The 19,273-nt window shown below is 45.9% G+C and overlaps 1 long non-coding RNA gene across 1 annotated transcript; it reads left to right on the plus strand.

Moving 5' to 3' along the window:
- Nucleotides 1-1,994: 1,994 nt before the first annotated feature.
- Nucleotides 1,995-4,724, plus strand: LOC119564367. Its single transcript, XR_005223150.2, has 3 exons — nucleotides 1,995-2,479; nucleotides 3,645-3,701; nucleotides 4,316-4,724. It is a non-coding gene; the product is annotated as an uncharacterized LOC119564367 (long non-coding RNA).
- The last annotated feature ends 14,549 nt before the right edge of the window (nucleotides 4,725-19,273 follow it).

Consider the following 19,273-nt stretch of genomic DNA (forward strand, 5'->3'; position numbering starts at 1 on the left):
TGACAATTTGCATTTGACAGTTTGAATGCTTTCACTTTTGGAATCTCAGCATCTACTGTCATTAAATAATTATTGTCTGAACCCCCTATTGTTTGACACACTCCCATAATTTCCTGTAACTGTGAAAATTGAAATAGTAAAATTTGAAAAAAAAAGGCTTAAAACTCCTAATTTTGTAAAATGTAAAAATGTAACTCGATAAAAATTGCCAAAAAATGCTTAAAAATAAACATTGATATTATATTCTGAAATTACACAAAAATAAATATTAAATTCTGCTTAAACTAATTATGACTGTGTTCAGTGTCTGGCACAAGGAGCTGGAGTCTCTAGGTGATACTGCAATACAATTATTATTAAATTAAATTAATAATAGTAATAATAATCATAATAACAATTGTTGAAATTGGTATGTTGTGCAGGCAGAATATGAAATATCTACTAAAGGCCAGATCCGTCAAACTCTAAGTAGTGAGTGCTCATTGGTCTCATTCAGCGAGTCGAGGTTTTCAGCGTTCAGCTTTTAGGTCTGTAGCTGCACATGGCTGTGACCCCATCACCTGGGGCTTTTAGAAATTGTTCAGAGGAAGGGGAGGCCCAGCCTGGGATTGTTGTTGTTAACGCTCAGCCTGGGATTCTGAGAGATCTGGGGTGAATTTCGGACTCTGCCACGGAGTCTCTGTGTGACCCCTGGATCACTCTGTGCCTCAGTCCCCACCTGTTACACGGGGATAATTATACTCCCCTACATCACCAGACTCAATTAATTAATGTTTGGTGCTTAGACACAATGGTCTCTGCACAGACAGAGATGCCCAAACCCTAGAGAATATTCTGCTCTGGCCATGGCAGGGGATGGACAAAATGGTCTAATACTACACGTCTCCTACTGCTGTGAGCACTGTGTGATCCTGTAAGCCATGGTGTGGTGAGTGTATGGGAGCGGCAGTTAAGGCCCCGATCCTGCTGTCAGATCTGGGTGTGAAGACCCCACGCCAGCATGGGTCTCACTGCAGGGCAGGGGCTTTAGAGTGCTTGGATTTTCTGACTATTATTTGTTTAAATGTCAATGTTAGCATTTCCCCAGCACAGGCTAGTTATTGTTAAAGATGCCCTGTGTGCTACTCACCATCTCTGCTGTTTGGTGCAGGTGCTGGGGTCACAGGCCAGGAGTTCTGCAGCTCCCCAGGTGAGTGTGGGAGCACAGGAGACATGGGAAGGAAAAGAACAGCAGAGCAAGGAACAAATTTCCCAGGCCCTTGTAATGGGAGGAGATGGGAGGGCAGAAATCTTCCTTGCAATCCCTGCCTGAAACCCTGTTAATTAAGCAGTACGTGGAACTTCTCGCTGTGGTCGAACATAAATATTAGTGAAAAGGAAATGTGTTTGGGACAGATTCTCAGATGGTGTAAGCTGATGTAACTTTATTGACTCCAGTGCAACGGGGCCACTTTACACCTGCTTGGGGATCTGGCCTACTGTCTCCAGTGGAGCAACACCAATGTATAGCAGCTGAGGATCTGGCCCAGTATAGCAGGGATTCAGACCCACAGCTAAAACAGACTAAATAGGTAAGTCTTACGTGTCTGGGTGTATGAATTAAAGCAGGGCATTGCCTCAGCTTTGCTGTTTTAAATTCCATATTTCTGTGAATTCCCAAGTGAACAGCCCCTTCTCCTTTCACCAGTCAATACGTTTCTCATCTCAGTGATTGCTAACACTCAGCTCCCTGTCATTCCCATTTCCCATGTCTCTTTGTTATTCCAGGTGATCTCCCAGCACCTACGTTGTTCCTGAATACGACGTTAGCTCAGGAGGGGGACCCAGTTTTAGCCCGATGTGCATATCTTCCAAAGTATAATGTTACCAAAGTTATCTTCTGTAAGGATGAGGTGGAGTTTTCAAGCCAAAAATTCAAACCAGAACAAATGCGTTCTACAGTGCTCCTTAAGACCTCCATGAAGAGTGCAGGGCGCTATTCCTGTGGGTATCAGCGCAAGGATGAGAAAAACCAGGTGACCAGTTCCAACTACAGTGCCCCCTTGCAACTGATGGTCACAGGTGTGGCCCCTTCACAGTGTGGGCAGGGGAAAGGGCTCAAGTGGAGGATATCCGGCATTTAGTAGATTATTCCTCCCCCACCCGGCCATATCAGGCTTGTTTGTAACATTTTCTGCCCCCAAAGCTGTGCTTTCAATAGGAAAACAGCTGTGTTCTGTACTAGAATCAGCTAACTCGAGGTAAAACTGCAGTGAAGACAGGACAGTTTGGAGATGTCACGTGTTAGCAGGCCGAGTTTTGGCTACAGGGGAGCCAGGAGCCAGACATGCAAAGGTATTCATGGTAGATGCAGACCCCAATTTAACTCATTCCTAGCTAAGACACTGTGATATTTCTTGTGTTTATTGACCAGACAGAAAGGCTCTCCTCGATGGCAGCAGAGTCACTGACCAGCCTGAGAAAACTCCACCTCACAAAGGTGAGTAACTGTATTTACTAACGGCCTGATTCCACAGAGCACATTGGGTTCAGAGCTCTTGAAAATCTCACCTTCAGTGCCCGATCCACAGCCCATCACAGTAACTGGGCAACAAAATGACAGAAGAAACTGAATGATGGTAAATGCAAAGAAATGAACATTGGAAAACATAATCCCAATTATAAATAGAGAATGAAGGTGTCTAAATCAGTTGTTACCACTCAAGAAAGAGATCTTGGAGCCATCATGGATAGTTTCCTGAAAATATCTGCTCAATGCGCAGCAGCAGTCAGAAAAGTAAACAGAATGTTAGGAACCGTTAGAAAAGGGATAGAAAATAAGACAGAAAATACCATAATGCCAGTATATAAGTCCATGATGCAACCACACCTTGAATACTGCATGCAGTTCTGGTCAACGCATCTCAGAAAAGATACATTAGAATTGGGAAAAATCTAGAGAAGGGCAACAAAAATGATTAATGTTATGGAACAACTTTCATATGAGGAGAGATTAAAAACACTGGAATTGTTCATCTTAGAAAAGAGACGATTAAGGCAAGATTTGATAAAGGTCTATAAAATTTTGAATGGTTGGGAGAAAGTGAATAAGGAAGTGTTATTTACCCCTTCACACAACAAAAGAACCAGAGGTCAGCTGATTAAATTAATAGGTAGCAGGTTTAAAAGAAACACAAGGAAGTACTTAGTATCAGAGGGGTAGCCGTGTTAGGCTGGAAGTACTTGTTCACCCAACACAAAGTCAACCTGTGAATCTCATTGGCAGGAGATGTTGTGAAAGCCAAAAGTATAACTGGGTTCAAAAAAGAATTAGATAGGTTCATGGAGGATAGGTCCATCAATGGCTCTTGCACAAGATGGTCAGGGACGCAACCCCATATTTTGGGTCACAGACTGACATTTATTAGGACAGTAAAGCTTCCAGCACAATGAGACCTGACCCGGATTTGGCCTTGAGGTGCTAGTGTGCTACTGTTAATTATCATTATTATTACACCAGCTGGGGATCTGGCCCAGTGTGTCCGAGGCTCCTCTGGAGAGACATGATCTAGGGATTCGTAGCAGCTCTGTCCCTGGGATGATCTCTGCTTGGTCGGCCACTGAGTCGTTAAATGTCCCTGATATTGTTTGTGTTTATTGCCCAGGCCAGAAGCTGATCGCAAGCACCAGCCTCAGCCCTGAGGATCCACCGTCTCAGGCAGGTGAGTGACTGTGTTCAGGCCTGATTCCCTCAGCGCTCAGCATGCTGAGAGCACGTTGGGTTCTGAGCTCTCGAGAATCTCACCCTGAGCACCTGACCCACAGCCCATCGGCATCCCTGGGACCCTGGCACGAGTCCAGTGGGCTGTGGATCAGGCCCGAATGCCGGGCTTCTCCCATGTTATATGGGAAGAAGAGATGTTGCGTCCTAGGCCTGTCCCTGAGCAGCCCTCATCCAACCTGCCCCACAACAGGGTGCAGATGATGGTGATGAGGCAGACAGAGATGGCCCAAACCCTAGAGAATATTCAGCTCTGGCCATGGCGGGGGACGGACCAGAAGATTTAACACCACACATTTCTTACTGCTGTGATCATTGTGTGATCCCATAAGCCGTGGTGTGGTGAGCGTATGGGAGGGACAGTCAGGGTCCCAATCCTGCAATCAGAGCTGGGTGTAAAGACCCCATATCAGCATGGGTCTCACTGCAGGGCAGGGGCCTCTGATTGTTTGGATTTTCTGACTGTTATTGTTTAAATGTCAGTGTTAGCATTTCCCCAGGGCAGGCTATTCATTGTTATTTATGGCTATTTAACATCTCTTCTGCTTGGTGCAGGTGCTGGGGTTACAGGCCAGGAGTTCTGCAACTCCCCAGGTGAATGTGTGAGCACAAGACATGGGAAGAAAAAGAGAGGAAGAAAAAGGAACAAAGCTCCCAGTCCCTTGTAATGGGGGGAGTTGGGAGGGGAGAATCCTTTTGCACAATCTTTGCCTGAAACCCCGTTATTAAGCAGTAACTGGAACTTCTCGCAGTGGCTGACCATAAATGTTTGGGGGCAGATTCTCTGATGCTGTAAACTGGTGTAGCTTTGTTGACTCATGGGGTGTGAGACACAGAATCATAGCAGATTAGGGTAGGAAGAGACCTCAGAAGGTCATCTAGTCTAACCCTCTGCTCAAAGCAGGACCAAATCCAACTAAATCATCTCAGCCAGGGTTTTGTCAAGCCAGGCCTTAAAAACCTCTAAGGATGGAGATTACACCACCTCCCTAGGTAACCCATTCCAGTGCTTTACCACCCTCCTAGTGAAATAATTTTTCCTACTATGCAGTCCCTATCCGTGGCCCCACAAAGTCATGGGACCTCCTGGTCAACCTCCTCCTAGCCCTGGCTAAAATGGCCATCTATAAAACCAGGGAGCGGAGGTTGGCCGATGGGGTCTCCTATGACTGTGGGGCCTATTTCCAATCCTCCGTCCACTCACGCAGCCGGGCAGAGTTGCTCTGGGCGGCGTCCGCTGGCTCCCTTGACACCTTCGAGGAGCAGTGGGTGCTGTCCGGGGTTCTCTGCTCGGTGTCCCCGTCAGGTTCTCTTTGTTTGACCCTTTGACCTCACTCCTGCCCCTGTTCTCTCATTAGTTGTCCCTTGGAATCATTTGGCATTCAGGTCATTTGGATCCTCCCTTTAGGCTGGGGGGAGGTCCTTTAGCAGTGTACTTACACACCATTTTGACTTACACACTCTTCCTGGATGCCAATAGGATCAAACCTAGACCTCCCCCACTGCAACTTGACACCATTGCTCCTCATTCTGTCTTCTGCTACCACTGAGAACAGCCGAGCCCCATCCTCTTTAGAACCTCCCTTCAGGTAGTTGAAGGCTGCTATTAAATCCCTCCTCACTCTTCTCTTCTGCAGACTAAATAAACCCAGTTCCCTCAGCCTCTCCTCATAAGTCATGTGCCCCAGCCTCCTAATCATTTTCATTGCCCTCCACTGGACTCTCTCCAATTTGTCCACATCCTTTCTGTAATGGGAGGCCCAAAACTGGACGCAGTACTCCATATGTGACCTCACCAGTGCCAAATATAGGGGAATAATCACTTCCCTCGATCTGCTGGCAATGCTCCTACTAATGCAGCCCAATATGCCTTTGGCCTTCTTGGCAACAAGGGCACACCGTTGACTCATATTCAGCTTCTCGTCCACTGTAATCCCCAGGTCCTTTTCTGCAGAATGCTGCTTAGCCAGTCGGTCTCCAGCCTATAGCAGTGCTTGGGATTCTTCCGTGCTAAGTGCAGGACTCTGCACTTGTCCTTATTGAAACTCATCAGATTTCTTTTGGACCAATTCTCCAATTTGTGTATGTCACTCTGGACCCTATCCCTAACCTCCAGTGTATCTACCTCTCCCCCCATTTTAGTGTCATCTGCGAACTTGCTGAGGGTGCAATTCATCCCATCATCTAGATCATTAATAAAGATGTTGAACAAAACCGGCCCCAGACCGACCCTTGGGGCACTCCGCTTGATACCGGCTGCAACTAGACATTGAGCCGTTGATCACTACCCACTGAGCCTCACGATCCAGCCAGCTTTCTATCCACCTTATAGTCCATTCATCCAATCCATACTTCTTTAACTTGCTGGCAAGAATACTGTGGGAGACCGTATCAAAAGCTTTTCTAAAGTCAAGGTATATCATGTCCACCGCTTTCCTCATATCCACAGAGTCAATTATCTCATCATAGAAGGTAATCAGGTTGGTCAGGCATGACTTGCTCTTGGTGAATCCATGTTGGCATGATCTGTCATGGTCCTGTACCAGATATGGACTGGCTACAGAGCTTCCTTCTTCGTGAGGTATGCGCCAGACGTGTCCTCATAAGATCCTTTAATGCTCTGGCTGGTGTGGCTGAGGCTGGCTTAAATAAGGTATTTTACACACAGCACACCTAGTGGCTGTCAGTACCATACTGTTTAACATTCCATTATGTCACCCCCTTTAAGTTCTACATTCCTACTATTTACAATGTCATGCTGTCTTAGATGTTCAGTACGGATCAGTCTGTTGAGTTTTTCTGAATCATGCTGCTTTTCTAATTACACAACCCCTTTGGGTAACAACTTAGCCATCTGGCTGTCCTTTGTTTGCAAAGGTTAGCTGTGGTCCATCTGGAATCATTGTGTCTTCTTCTTCTTGTGCTTTATCTGCCATTTGTAGAGTTTGCTCTATTGATTGTTCTTTCTGAGAAACAAACTGTAGAAGTTGACGGTTTCTGTTGGATTTGCCACTGTTGGTCTCAATCACATATGATCTAGGTGCTGAATTCTTTTTCTTTATAGCAGCTGCAGTTGTCCATTCTTTTTCTCCATCCAATTTGACACAGTCATTAGGTACTAAATCAGGCAGTTCTCAAATAGAGTGACGTGTGTTGTAAAAGAGTCCATAAGCTCTTTTGGCTTTTTTATCTGATTTGGCGACTCTTTTTGTGTCTGGCCACTTTGGAGAAACATTCCTTTCGAAATTTGGAACAGTCGGTCTGAGTTGTCTTCCCATGAGGAGTTGTGCTAGACTACGTCCAGTAGCCACTACTAGGGTTTATCTGTAACGGAGAGGAGAAAGGAATGGCTCTTCATTCTCTAAGATTTTCTTGGCTAGCTGTACAGTTCTCTCCATTCACTTGTGGATAATGTGAATTGCTAGGAATATGATCCAAATTATATTTCATTCAGAATGATTTAAATTCTGTTGCAGTGAATTGTGGTCTATTGTCTGTCACTAGTGGCTCTGGAATACCGAAGTGAGCAAAAGTGCACTTCAGTTTCTCGATAACCCTGTGACATGTTATGTCTTTCAAGTACGTTATTTCTATATACCTGGACAATGTCCTGCAATGTCCACATGTCCTTTCTGATGTCTGGCCACCACACTGACTGGCATTTAATTAACTCTTGATGTGCTTCATGGATGAGGTTTAGGATTTCTCCTCTCATTTTGTTTGGAAGTAAGATGTGATTTCAATCATGAGTCCCTTTGACTCACTTAATTGTGCATGCACCTCAAAATATTCCTTTGTCATTTTCTTGGTGTTCTTTAGATACTCAGGCCAGCTGGCCCTAATGTAACTTAGAACTTCCTTAAGTTGCACGTCTGTCGAGGTTGCTATTTGTAGCTGGTGTAGCCTCTTTTCTGACACTGGTCTGTGTGCATCCACAGCATCCATGTACACCTTTATGTCCTCTTTGAGCTCACGGGTAGTGAAGTGCAATGTTGGGCTTTCTAACAGTGTCTGCTACTACCAGATTTTTCCCAGGAACATACTTATCAATAGATGTTGGCATCTCAGTGATGTTTGATCCAGCTCTTTTCTATTGATGAGGGTTATAAGCGCTTTATGGTCTGTTATCAGTGTAAATGAATCCAATCCACACAAATATCTGTTTAAAACTTCTCATCTGCCCATACACTTGCCAGGCACTCCTTTTCAGTCTGTGCATATTGTTTTCTACTTCTGTGAGTGTGCGAGGGCACAATGCAACTGGCTTCCACTCAGATCCATCTTATTGCAACAATACACTACCTAGGCCAGAGCTGCTTGCATCTGCACTGATGATTGTGGGCTTGTTCACATCACAGTACTTGAGAACTGGAGCTGTTGAGGTCATTTCTTTTATCTTTCTGGAGGCAATTTCTTGATTTGGTCCCCATAGCCAAGACGTGCTGGACTTTAATTGTCCATTCTGTGGTTTTGTCACTGTGGCAAGGTTGGTAGGTATCACCCAAGATAATTTAGCATCCCCAGTACCCATCTCAGTTCTGGTACATTAGCTGGTGCATTCATTTGTTGACGTGCTTGTACTTTTTCAGAGGTAGGGTTGATTCCATCTTTGTTTATTGTGTGTCCCAAAAACATGATTTGGGGTGGGTGGAAAATGCATGTGTTCCTTGTTCAGCTTCAATCCAGACTGACTGATTAGGCTTAGGACTTTATTGATGGTTCTTTTGTATTCTTACATGGAAGATCTATATATCAGAACATAGTCTATGAAAACTACAACTCCTTTTGTGTTCATTAATAATTCTGCCATCTTTCTTTAGAAAACTTCAGTGGCACTGGTAATCCCAAAAGGCAATCTTCTAAAGCAAAATCTCACAAAGTGTGTGATCAGTGTTCAGCACATTCTTTGGCTAATCAGTTTTAGGTATCCAGAATCCATTTGAGGTATCCAGCCTGGAGAATACTGTAGCTCCTTTCACTTTGGGGAGGAAGTCATCCAGTGGTTGGAGCATAGATTTTTCACTCACATTTGCTTCATTCTTTTGAGAGCCACACAGATTTGTATTTTCCCATTTTTCTCTGTAACTGGTACAACTAGGGAACTGGGCTCAGAGATTTTCTTGATTATGAGAATCCATTCCATAAAAAAACATAAGAATGGCCATACTGGGTCACACCAAAGTTTCATCTAGCCCAGTATCCTGTCTTCCAACAGCGACCAATGCCAGATACATCAGACGGAATGAACAGAACAGGTAATCATCAAATGATCATCCCATGTCATCCACTCTCAGCTTCTGGCAGTCAGAGGTTTACAGACACCCAGAGCATGAGGTTGTGTGACCATCTTGGCTAATATCCATTGACGGATTTGTCCACTATAAACTTATCTAATTCTTTTTTGAACCCTCCAACCCGCCCCCTCATAGTTTTGGTCTTCAGAATATCCACTGGCAATGAGTTCTACAGGTTGACTTTGTGTTGTGTGAAGAAATAGTTCCTTGTGTTTGTTTTTAAACCTCCCTTTTGTTTGTATTAAACATTCATTCTTTTTAAACTCATTTCCACTTTATGAAGTGATGTGATAAGATTCCTGTGAGGTGTATGTACACTCTATGGTTCATCATTGTCTTTCTTAAGGTTACTCATATTGGATCTTCTTTCAAAGTTCCAGTGTAAATAAATGTTCCATTCATTTCCATCCAGTTCTTCCACTTTTCTCACTAGGCCCATCATGGCTCTTAGGCTGCAGCTCAGAAGGTTGTTGGTCTGTGGTCCTTTGATCACATGCACTCTGAATGCAAAGCTTTTGTCTTAGCAAGTTGTTTCTGGGGTGAACTGGCTCAGGCAGTTCAGATACCTCCAGGGCTAGTCACAGCTGTGTCAGGATCTGGGAGATGTTGCGGGTGATTGTAAGTCCCTTCTGAGATGCCTGTGACATCTGCTCATGAGTCAATTGTAAAGTCAATACTCTTGCCATGAATATTCAATTTCACTCTCCAGGCAGGCTGTGTCTCATGACAAATGATACATCCCAGAGCCAATGGCTCTTGATTGGATGTATTATGAGTGAACTCTGATTGCTTTGGTGCAGAAAACAGCTGCAAAATGTCCCTATTTTGTGCATGTATTACACAGTGAGTCTCTGGCAGGACATGCATTATCTTTTGGGCTATGACTTTTTCCACACCTTGTGCATGTAGGCTGCAATTTGTCCCGCTTAGCCTGGGATTTCTCTCTCCTGGCCTCATTGGTCTCATGGCAATGACTTTTAGCGCTCCTGTTGCATCTGTTAACAGCTTCTAAATTAGTTTCTTGTTTTTCAAGTGTGGCAACTTACTCTTGGTTTTGCTGTCTCACCAGCACAGACTGCTTTATTTTCTGCATATCTGTGTGTAGGGTTAAATCTCTCTTCAACTGTAGCTGCTGTGACAGGTTTTTAATCTGTTAATCCGATAACCAGCCTGTCTCTGATAGTTTCAAATTTTGCATTCCCAAAGTCACAGTTTTCAGACAATATATGCAGAGCTTTTATCAAACATTCGACATTTCCCTCTGCTTCTTGAATTCTCTGGTTGAAACGTGCTGTTTCATAAACCACACTTCTCTGAGCTCTAAAGTACGTATCAAGTATCACCTGGACCCTTTTGCAGTCTTCTCTGTGACTGTCTCCAGTAAAGTCAAAGGATTTTAAGATCTGCTCTGCTTGTTTCCCCATAGCATAAATTAACAAAGGTACCCAGATATTTCCAGTTTCTTTGTGGAGCCTGTTTCTTGCACAATGCTGTTTCCAGTTTGTCCATTGTGAAGGTTTGTCACAGGTGAAGTTTACTGGAGCTTTGAAGAGTGGCATGTTGATGAGATCCTGCAACCTATGTTGCATTGTTCCCTCTGTCTGCAACCTTTGTTGCTGATTTCCTTCTGTTTCTGTTCTCCTTGGTCTCTAGTATACTTCTGACACCATGTCATGTTCGGGTACCAGATATGGACTGGCCTCAGAGCTTCCTTCTTAGCAAAGTACACACCAGATGCGTTCATCATAAGATCTTGTAATGCTCTGCCAGGCATGTCTGAGGTTAGCTTAAATAAGATGTTTTCCATACAGTGCCAGTTAGTGGCTGAACAGTATAATAGAATTCAGCAGTCCATTCCCTGATCTATGAAACCCTTCGCCTCCAGGGACCAATGCCCAGGGCTCAGAGCATCCAACAGTGGCCTAGGGGTGTCTAGGGCAGGGAGATGGGTCTGTTACCTGGGAAGGGAAAATGTGAGAATCATCCAGAGATAGGTTCAGGGTCTGGTTATCCTCCAATGCAATATCCTGATTCCAAGCTCCCATTCGCGGGCCCTCTCCAGGAGAACAGTCAAGGAGAGCGCTTGTCCTGGTCTGACAGGCCCTGCTTGGTATCCCTTGGGGTCTCTATCCCAGTTTGTTAGTTCCCGTGTCCCCTCTGTGCTGAACGTGCTGCACAACTCTGAGATGTCCCAGCCCCCTTGGGGGATTTGCACTGAGGTCTCATGACACAGGACTGCCTCTTTTCAGAGCACGGCTCCCAGGAGTTCTTGTGGGGACACAAACAGCCTTATGTGGCCCCGCCCATGCTGCACCCCAGTCCCCTTCCTACTTCCCAGCACTGTGCCGCAGGGGGCTCTTTCCCTGTGGCCAGGACCCCAGGCTGGGGCTAATGGGGGCTGCCTGGCGCTGGAGGAGGGCGATGCCATCTGCCTGGGGTGCTGGGGGCCGCACCAAACACCTGGCACTCCGAGGCTGGGGAAGGACCACGTTGCCCACCCAGGGCACCCACTGGGTGATCTGGGGCTGGGGGAGGGGAACCATGAAGCCCACCCAGAGGGTTGCCGGGGGGGAGGGGTGGCAACCATGTGGGGGGAGCCTCTGGGCTTTGGCGGGAGGGGCTGGGCCTCGGGCAGAAGGGGTGGGCCAGGCCAGGGGCTAGCCTTCCTGAGCCCGGGGTTCACCCACCATCCATGGGGACACAGCTGCCCAGTTGAGGTAGAGCTGCTTTGTGGAGACCCCACTCTGAGCCAGCACAATCTAGAGCCATTTGCCTGCTCCCCAACCACCCATCAAATGTCCCCTATTCCAGGCCAGATCGTGTCTGTCTACATCTGGATCTTTCGCTATGCCCTGGTTCTTCTCCTCCTGGTGTCTGCCCCGATCATCACCAATGTCCTGGAGAGAACAAGCCATCGCTCTGCCTGAGCCACCAGACTCGAGTCCCCATGGGATGTAACATGGCCCCATCCCTTCAGCCCGCCTGCACCCCCAACCTTGTCCATCCAGCTCCCAGTTCCCCAACACAGTCCTCACTCTTCTGCCTCCCATACACCCCTCATTGCTCTGTGCTCCTCCCCACAGCCCTCCTCTCTCCATGTCTCAATCCCTCAGAGCAATCCATTGCTCCACCTGCCTAGCGCAAAACATGGGGATTTGCACAGGAAATCCTTGTCTTGTTCCCCTGCCGCCCATTCTGTCTGTCTGTCCCTCCTCAGACTGCGAGCTCCTCAGGGATTGTCCCCTCTACAGGGTCTGGGAGGCACCTGGCACATTCTAGGCACCGTCCTGAATAACCAATAATAACAACAATGTCCCGGGTGGGTGTGTGGCTGAGAAAGTCCAACAAACATGCTAAGGTGGCTGAGGCCCAGGCTTCTCACTGTAATGTACAGCCCATGAGGGATGCGGGTGTGATGTTGCACCCCTTAATGCTTTATAGAAATATGCTTATGAGTGTAAATATGACATAAGTGCAATGCTAGATATGCTAGAAATGCCATGTAACATATCTTTTCAAAGGTTATGTTCTACTGAATGTATTCATCCTAGTCGAATGCATGTATCATTTTTATGTCTGAAGTTATGAGTGTTGGCTCTGTGCTTGTATTTAAAGTGTTTGCTGTAGGAAGCACATAAGGCAGATTTGGTCAACATAGTGTGAAGGGGTTATTCAAGTAATTGGGAGTACTTAGCTAACAATGGACCTTGAGAGACACCAATCCACATCTGAGCTTTCCTGGGAACATTCAAACTAACATATAAACAATGGTGTCGGCCTGTAAAGAACTGAGTCATGCATGGACATGTGACTTGCCCATGTGACTCCAAAACTCCATCTTGTATCTGTGATTCTGCACAGGAGAACACAAGGGGTTTCCATTCACAAGAGAAAGACTATATAAGGCCCTAAGAAACCCCTCCATTTGGTCTTCAGCTTAAGAGATAGCCTCTCCACCCCAAAGAGATTCCTGAAAGAAACTGGAACAAAGGACAGTAACTACGGGGGTGTGAGTGATTGTTGGACCCAGACTAGGAAGGAGTCTAATCTGTCAAATATCAGAGGGGTAGCTGTGTTAGTCTGGATCTGTAAAAGTGGCAAAGAGTCCTGTGGCACCTTATAGGCTAGCAGACGTATTGGAGCATAAGCTTTCGTGGGTGAATACCCACTTCGTCGGAAGCATGTAGTGGAAATTTCCAGAGGCAGGTATAAATATGCAGAAGGGGGCAGCTGCATTTCCCAGCCTGCGCCCCATGCCAAGTGCACTGCACTGCAGGAGTGAGGTCTAGGGGTTACCCTGGCGATGGCCAGGTCTGAGGCCTTGTCTCTCTCTCAGACCCCAAGGAAAAGGATGTTTGTGGAGCCTGACACAATCAGAAGTCCCCGAGCAGGGAGGAGTTTGGCCAGGCTCCACACAGCAAACCCCAGGGACAATCACCGAGCAGGGTCCCAGTTTATATTTTGCACAGTGGGCACTGCACACACAGCTAGTGAGGCATAGGTCCTGCCCCCAAAGATCTCGTCATCTAGGTAGACCAGGAATTCAAAGGATGGGAGGGGAAACTGAGGCAAAGAGCAATGGGTGACTTGTCCACAGTTACCATGAAGAACCAGGACTAGAACCTAGGTCTGCTGATTCCCATGCCTGTGTCCTAGTCACTAAACTTCACTGCCTCTTCCTTATGTCTGTGGGCTGTCCATGCCTCTGGGTGAAGGAAAGGGTAGGTCACTCTCTGGGGTCGTTCCAATGTCCACATTCCTTCTGGGCTCGGAAACAGCCCATCCACTGAGTTCCATGGAGGGGACGATGTTATCCCATGAGAAAGGGCTGCCTAGGTCCATGTCAGAGAGCGACCAAACCAAGGAGGTATCTGCTTGGCTCACGTCTCATTCAGGGCTTCTCAAGACAAAGTGAAAGACATTTCTCAGAAATTCCCAATTGTTCACTCTCCTCCATGAATGTTGCTGTCTCCCAGCCGCGCTGATCCAGGCCTGAGCTGCTGGCTCAGCCAGGGTAGATGGGAAGAGCTGCTGGGAGAGCCCGCAAGAGACAGACTGTTGCCAAATGTGGAGCTGGTGACTTAGTAGACTCATCCCTGGGAGCCAGCCCCGAGCCCAGGCGTCTGTGCAGTGTTAGGGGGCAGCTGGTCTGTCTGAGGAGATGCTCATGCCTGGCCCTGGAGCCTTTGCAATTGGGGACATGGGGGATATTCCAACACTCAGTGGTTGTAAATCAAGATTGTTGTTACTAGAAGACACTCTCCAGCTCCACCACAGAGATGGGCTGGACTCAGGGATCACTGCATGGGATTCTCTGGCCTGGGTGATGCAGGGGGCCAGACATATTGTGGTCATAATATTTACCTATAAAGAAAGTCTTATGAAAACTTAAATGAAAGCCAGGATCACACTGATTCTCTGAACTGTTGGGTGACAGATGTAGGAGTGATACTGAAGAAGCTGTGTCTATGTACTAAACAATGGTTTAACGTCTAACTCAAGGCAGGACAAACAACTGACAAAGAGGGGCTGAGCCAGACAAAGGAAGCTTATTCACCCTCGACTGTGTAAATCAAACTTTTTGAGCCAACATGATGGAAGCCAAATCTGCATATGGAATAAACAGGAGGATGGAAAGACCCTGGAGATAAAACAACAGGAGGTTGTCTTGATCTCGGGGATCAAACAATGAATGTGGGGAATACAAGGAGTCAAAAGCAATTTTTCCATCACTGATGAAACAAAATGGACAGCGCTTTTTGCATTCATGGAACGTGGATCCGAGCTATGCTGGCGGGTGATGCTGGGAGATTGCTTTGGGTGGGGAAAAGACTGTAGACAAGGATTTTAGCCTGCGGCAGTTAAGCTTAGGTTCTAAGAAGCATGTTATACTTTTTGTTTTATATGTAACCATTGCTATGTCTATTCTCCTTACTCAGTATCTCTTAAATCTTTATCTTTGATAATAACCTCACTATTGTTTTCACTCAAACTCAGTCTCTGTGCTGTGATGTTTTAAAGGACAGTCCCTGAGTCATACCAGTCAGGCTGTGTGTGCACTTTTCCCGTGGAGACAGTAAAGCTGGTGAAGGGAGTTCTGAAGGGGAGGGAGGATCAACTACATGACTCTTGGGGTGAGTTGCTGTCTGGTAATTTGTTTGGTGTTGTCCCATATTGAGGTGACCAGATTGAGGAAGTTTTGGAACAAATTAATAAATTAAACAGTAATAAACCATCAAGACTTACAGAATTCATGCAAGAGTTCTGAAGGAACTCAGATCTGAAATTGCAGAACTACTAACTGTTGTATGTAACCTATTGCTTAAATCAGACTCTGTACCAGATGATTGGAGGTTAGTTACTTCAACTCTGATTTTTTAAAAAGACTCAAAGGTGATCCTGGCAATTACAGGCTGGAAAACCTAGCTTCAGTACCAGAGAAGTAGGTTGAAACTACAGCAAAGAACAGAATTATCAGACACACAGATGAACATGAATTGTTGAGAAAGAGTCAACATGGCTTTTGTAAAGGGAAAACATGTCTCACCAATCTATCAGAATTCTTTGAGGCGGGTCAACAAACATGGGGACAAAGGTAATCCAGTAGATATAGTGTACTTTGAGTTTCAGAAAGCCTTTCACAAGGTCCCACACCAACGTCTACGAAGCAAAGTAAGTGGTCATGGGATAAGAGGGAAGGGCCTCTCATGGATCAGTAACTGGTGAAAAGATAGGAAACAAACAGTAGGAATAAATGGTCAGTTTTCAGAATGGAGAGACATAAATAGAGGTATTCCCCAGGGATCGGTACGGGGACAAGTACTGTTCAGCATATTCAGAAATGATCTGGAAAAGGGGGTAAACTCTGAGGTGGCGAAGTTTGTATATGATACAAAATTTGTCAAGATAGTTAAATCCAAAGCAGACTGCAAAGAGTTACAAAGGGATCTCACAAATATGGGTGAATGGGCAACAAAATGGTAAATGAAATTCAACGTGAATAAATGCAAAGTAACAGACATTAGAAAACATCATCTCAACGACATGTGCAAAATGATGGGATCAAAATTAGCTGTTACCACTCAAGAAAGAGATCTTGGAATCAATACAAGTTCTCTGAAAACATCTGCTCAGTGTGCAGTGGCAGTCAAAAAAGCTAACAAAATATTAGGAACAATTAGGAAAGGGATAGATAATAAGACAGAAATGATCACAAAGCCACTTTATAAATATAATAAATAATATGGAACACTCAAGGACATGGAAACTCAAAAATATCACTTTATTGATACATGGTACGCCCACATCTTAAATACTGCATGGAGTTCTGGTTATTTTATGTCAAAAAGATGTATTAGTATTGGGAAAAGGATACAGAAGGACAACAAAAATGAGTAGGGGTATGGGATAGCTTCCAGCTGAGCAGAAATTAAAGACTTGGACTGTTCAGTTTAGAAAAGAGATGACTATGGGGGATATGATACAGGGGTATACAATCATTAATGGTGTGGAGAAAGTGAATAGGGAAGTGTTATTTACCCGTTCACATAACACAAGAAGCCAATGAAATGTATTGCTGTCAGGTATAAAAGAAACAAAAGGAAATACTTCTTCACACAATGCACCATCAACCTGTGGAACTCATTGCCAGGGGATGTTGTGAAAGCCAAAAGTATAATGGGGTTCAGAAAAGTTCCTTAGATAAATTCCTGGAGGACAGGTCTATTAATGGCTATTAGCCAAGCTAGCCTGTGACACAACCCCATGTTCTGGGAGTCTTTAAATCCCTGACTGCCGGATGCTGGGACTGGAAGACTGAGGATGGATCACTTGATAATTTCCCTGTTTTGTTCATTCCCTCTGAAGGATCTGGCACCAGCCACTGTCAGATGACAGGATACTGGGCTAGATGGACCATCTGACCCAGTATGGCCGTTCTTACATTCTTATCTTACCCTCCTTTAATTCTAGCCATGCCATTATCTTGCCGGGAAGCCGCATCAGACTGACAGTGCTACAGTTATCTGGGTCATCCCGTTTACCCTTTTTATATATTGGCACAACATTAGCTTTCCAATGCTAAGGTCCTGTGCCCAGCCAATTCCCGGCCTTTGTATCACCCCCAACCAAAGGGAGTGCTGTACACAGACCACATCCTGGTGTTACCGGCGTGGTCCCCGTTTTCCATGTGATGCCAGTGTCTCAGGTCCCCTTCACACGAACACCTGGGGCATGCTGGGTTTTCATTCCTTCCCTCTCCATGTCTGGGTGTTCTACAGGCACAGTGTCTGCCCGAGCCCTATGCCTGGGCCGGGCAGGCCTGGGTCAGTGTGACAGGGACACACGGCCCCTGGGGGCAGGGCTGAGGGGGCGCAGTGAAGAGGCCAGTGGAGTGAGAGCTCACACTGCCAGAGCAGGCTGGGAGCTCAGAACAGATGTTAATGACCCCTGTGCATCATTTTGTGATAAATTCACCCCCACACACAAAGCCCGCCCTGGCAGTGGTGCGTGCGGCAGGCTGTGGAGGGTGGAGACGCCGAGACAGACACCAGCTCACACCAACAACATGCCCTGGTGTCTCCCGTCTCAGGGGACAGCTGGAGCTAGTGGTAAAATAGTGGAAATTGTCAAGAGGAATTTGCCCTTTTCCTGGGAATGGATTTAGAAATTCACTAGTTTTGGCTCAACAGGACTGAGCCTGTCACAGGGAGGTTCCAATGGGAAACCAGGGGGTCCAGCTCTCCCCGATGCAGAGACCAGATGTGTGTGTGTGGGGGGTGGTGAATAATGTTTCCATTCTCATCTCATGAGGGAGGGCCCCTCTGGCCACAGACACATCAGGGTCTCCCTGAGACACGCTACAAGAGCCCAGAGCCTGTCCGGGCCGGAAGAAGGAGGGGAGAAGGAGGGACCTGGGGCACAGAGCCCCAGTGGCTGCTCATCAGAGATGTAGACTCGATGCTGCTGTGGGATATTCAGGCTGAGTCGCCGGCTCTCGATCACCCCATGATCCTGCTTTGACTGCTCTGTGAGTTTGCAGTGAGCTCTCTGCCTAGCGGTTTAGGGGCAGGCAGGTTTATAGGTCTGCCTGTGCTGGGGGGACATGGGGAACAGCCTGGAGGGGAAGTTATGGTAAAAATGGTTTAAATGAACAGCTGCACGTTGATGTTATACTGAGCTCTAAGCAGTTATTTCATGTTGGGTTTAAAAACTGGTTTGAAATTCATGGCCAAAGTTCCTTACCAATTTCTGAGAGAATATTTAATGCTCAGAACATTGTTTTGATATCTAGCTATTTTATTTAATATCTAATGTCCCTGTGTGTGTGTATTGTACTCACATATATATTACAAGCTATGGCTGAGATTTTCAAAGCTGCCTACGGGATTTGGACACTTTGTTCAAATTCATGGCAACCGAGCATCCAAATCACCTATACAGCTCTGAAAGTCTGAGCCGGTGAGCAGATCTTCAATAGTACATAGAATGGACCTGCATTAAAAGGATGATATTGAGGTTACAAACCTGGAAATGACAGGGTTAGGACTGGCTGTGCGGAGCTCATTTCAGGGACGAGGACAAAGAGTTGAAGCTGATTAGGAAAGTGAAGACAGTGAGAAAATGTTTTGAAGATCACGAATGTTCCTGTTCTTTGTTTTCAGCAGGTTACATGGTGAGGAGCTATTACCATTTTTTTTTTCCAATATTACCAAGCTATTACCAGCAGGAGAGTGGGGTGGGAGGAGGTATTGTTTCATGGTGTCTGTGTATATAATGTCTTCTGCAATTTCCACAGTATGCATCCGATGAAGTGAGCTGTAGCTCACGAAAGCTCATGCTCAAATAAATTGGTTAGTCTCTAAGGTGCCACAAGTACTCCTTTTCTTTTTGCGAATACAGACTAACACGGCTGTTACTCTGAAACCTGTCATGGTGAGGAGTGTTTTACTATTAGAACAAATTTCTTAGATGTTAATGGAAACTTTAATCCTGCCTTGCAAATATTCAAACTTTGTAAGATTCCCACTTGGGGCTTTCCATCGATAGCCATGGTGAGACCCAGGGCCCACAGATGGCTCCAATTGTGGGATCGGGGTGTATGGCTCTTACAACATGATCCTGAGTTGGGATTTTCTGGCTTGTCTGGGCTTAATTATTAATATTAATGTTACCCCAGTGTAGCTGGGGTGACATTAATATAGTTAGAGCTGCTGTGTCT

The sequence above is a fragment of the Chelonia mydas genome, chromosome 23, assembly GCF_015237465.2.
Source record: "Chelonia mydas isolate rCheMyd1 chromosome 23, rCheMyd1.pri.v2, whole genome shotgun sequence".
Lineage (NCBI taxonomy): Eukaryota > Metazoa > Chordata > Testudines > Cheloniidae > Chelonia > Chelonia mydas.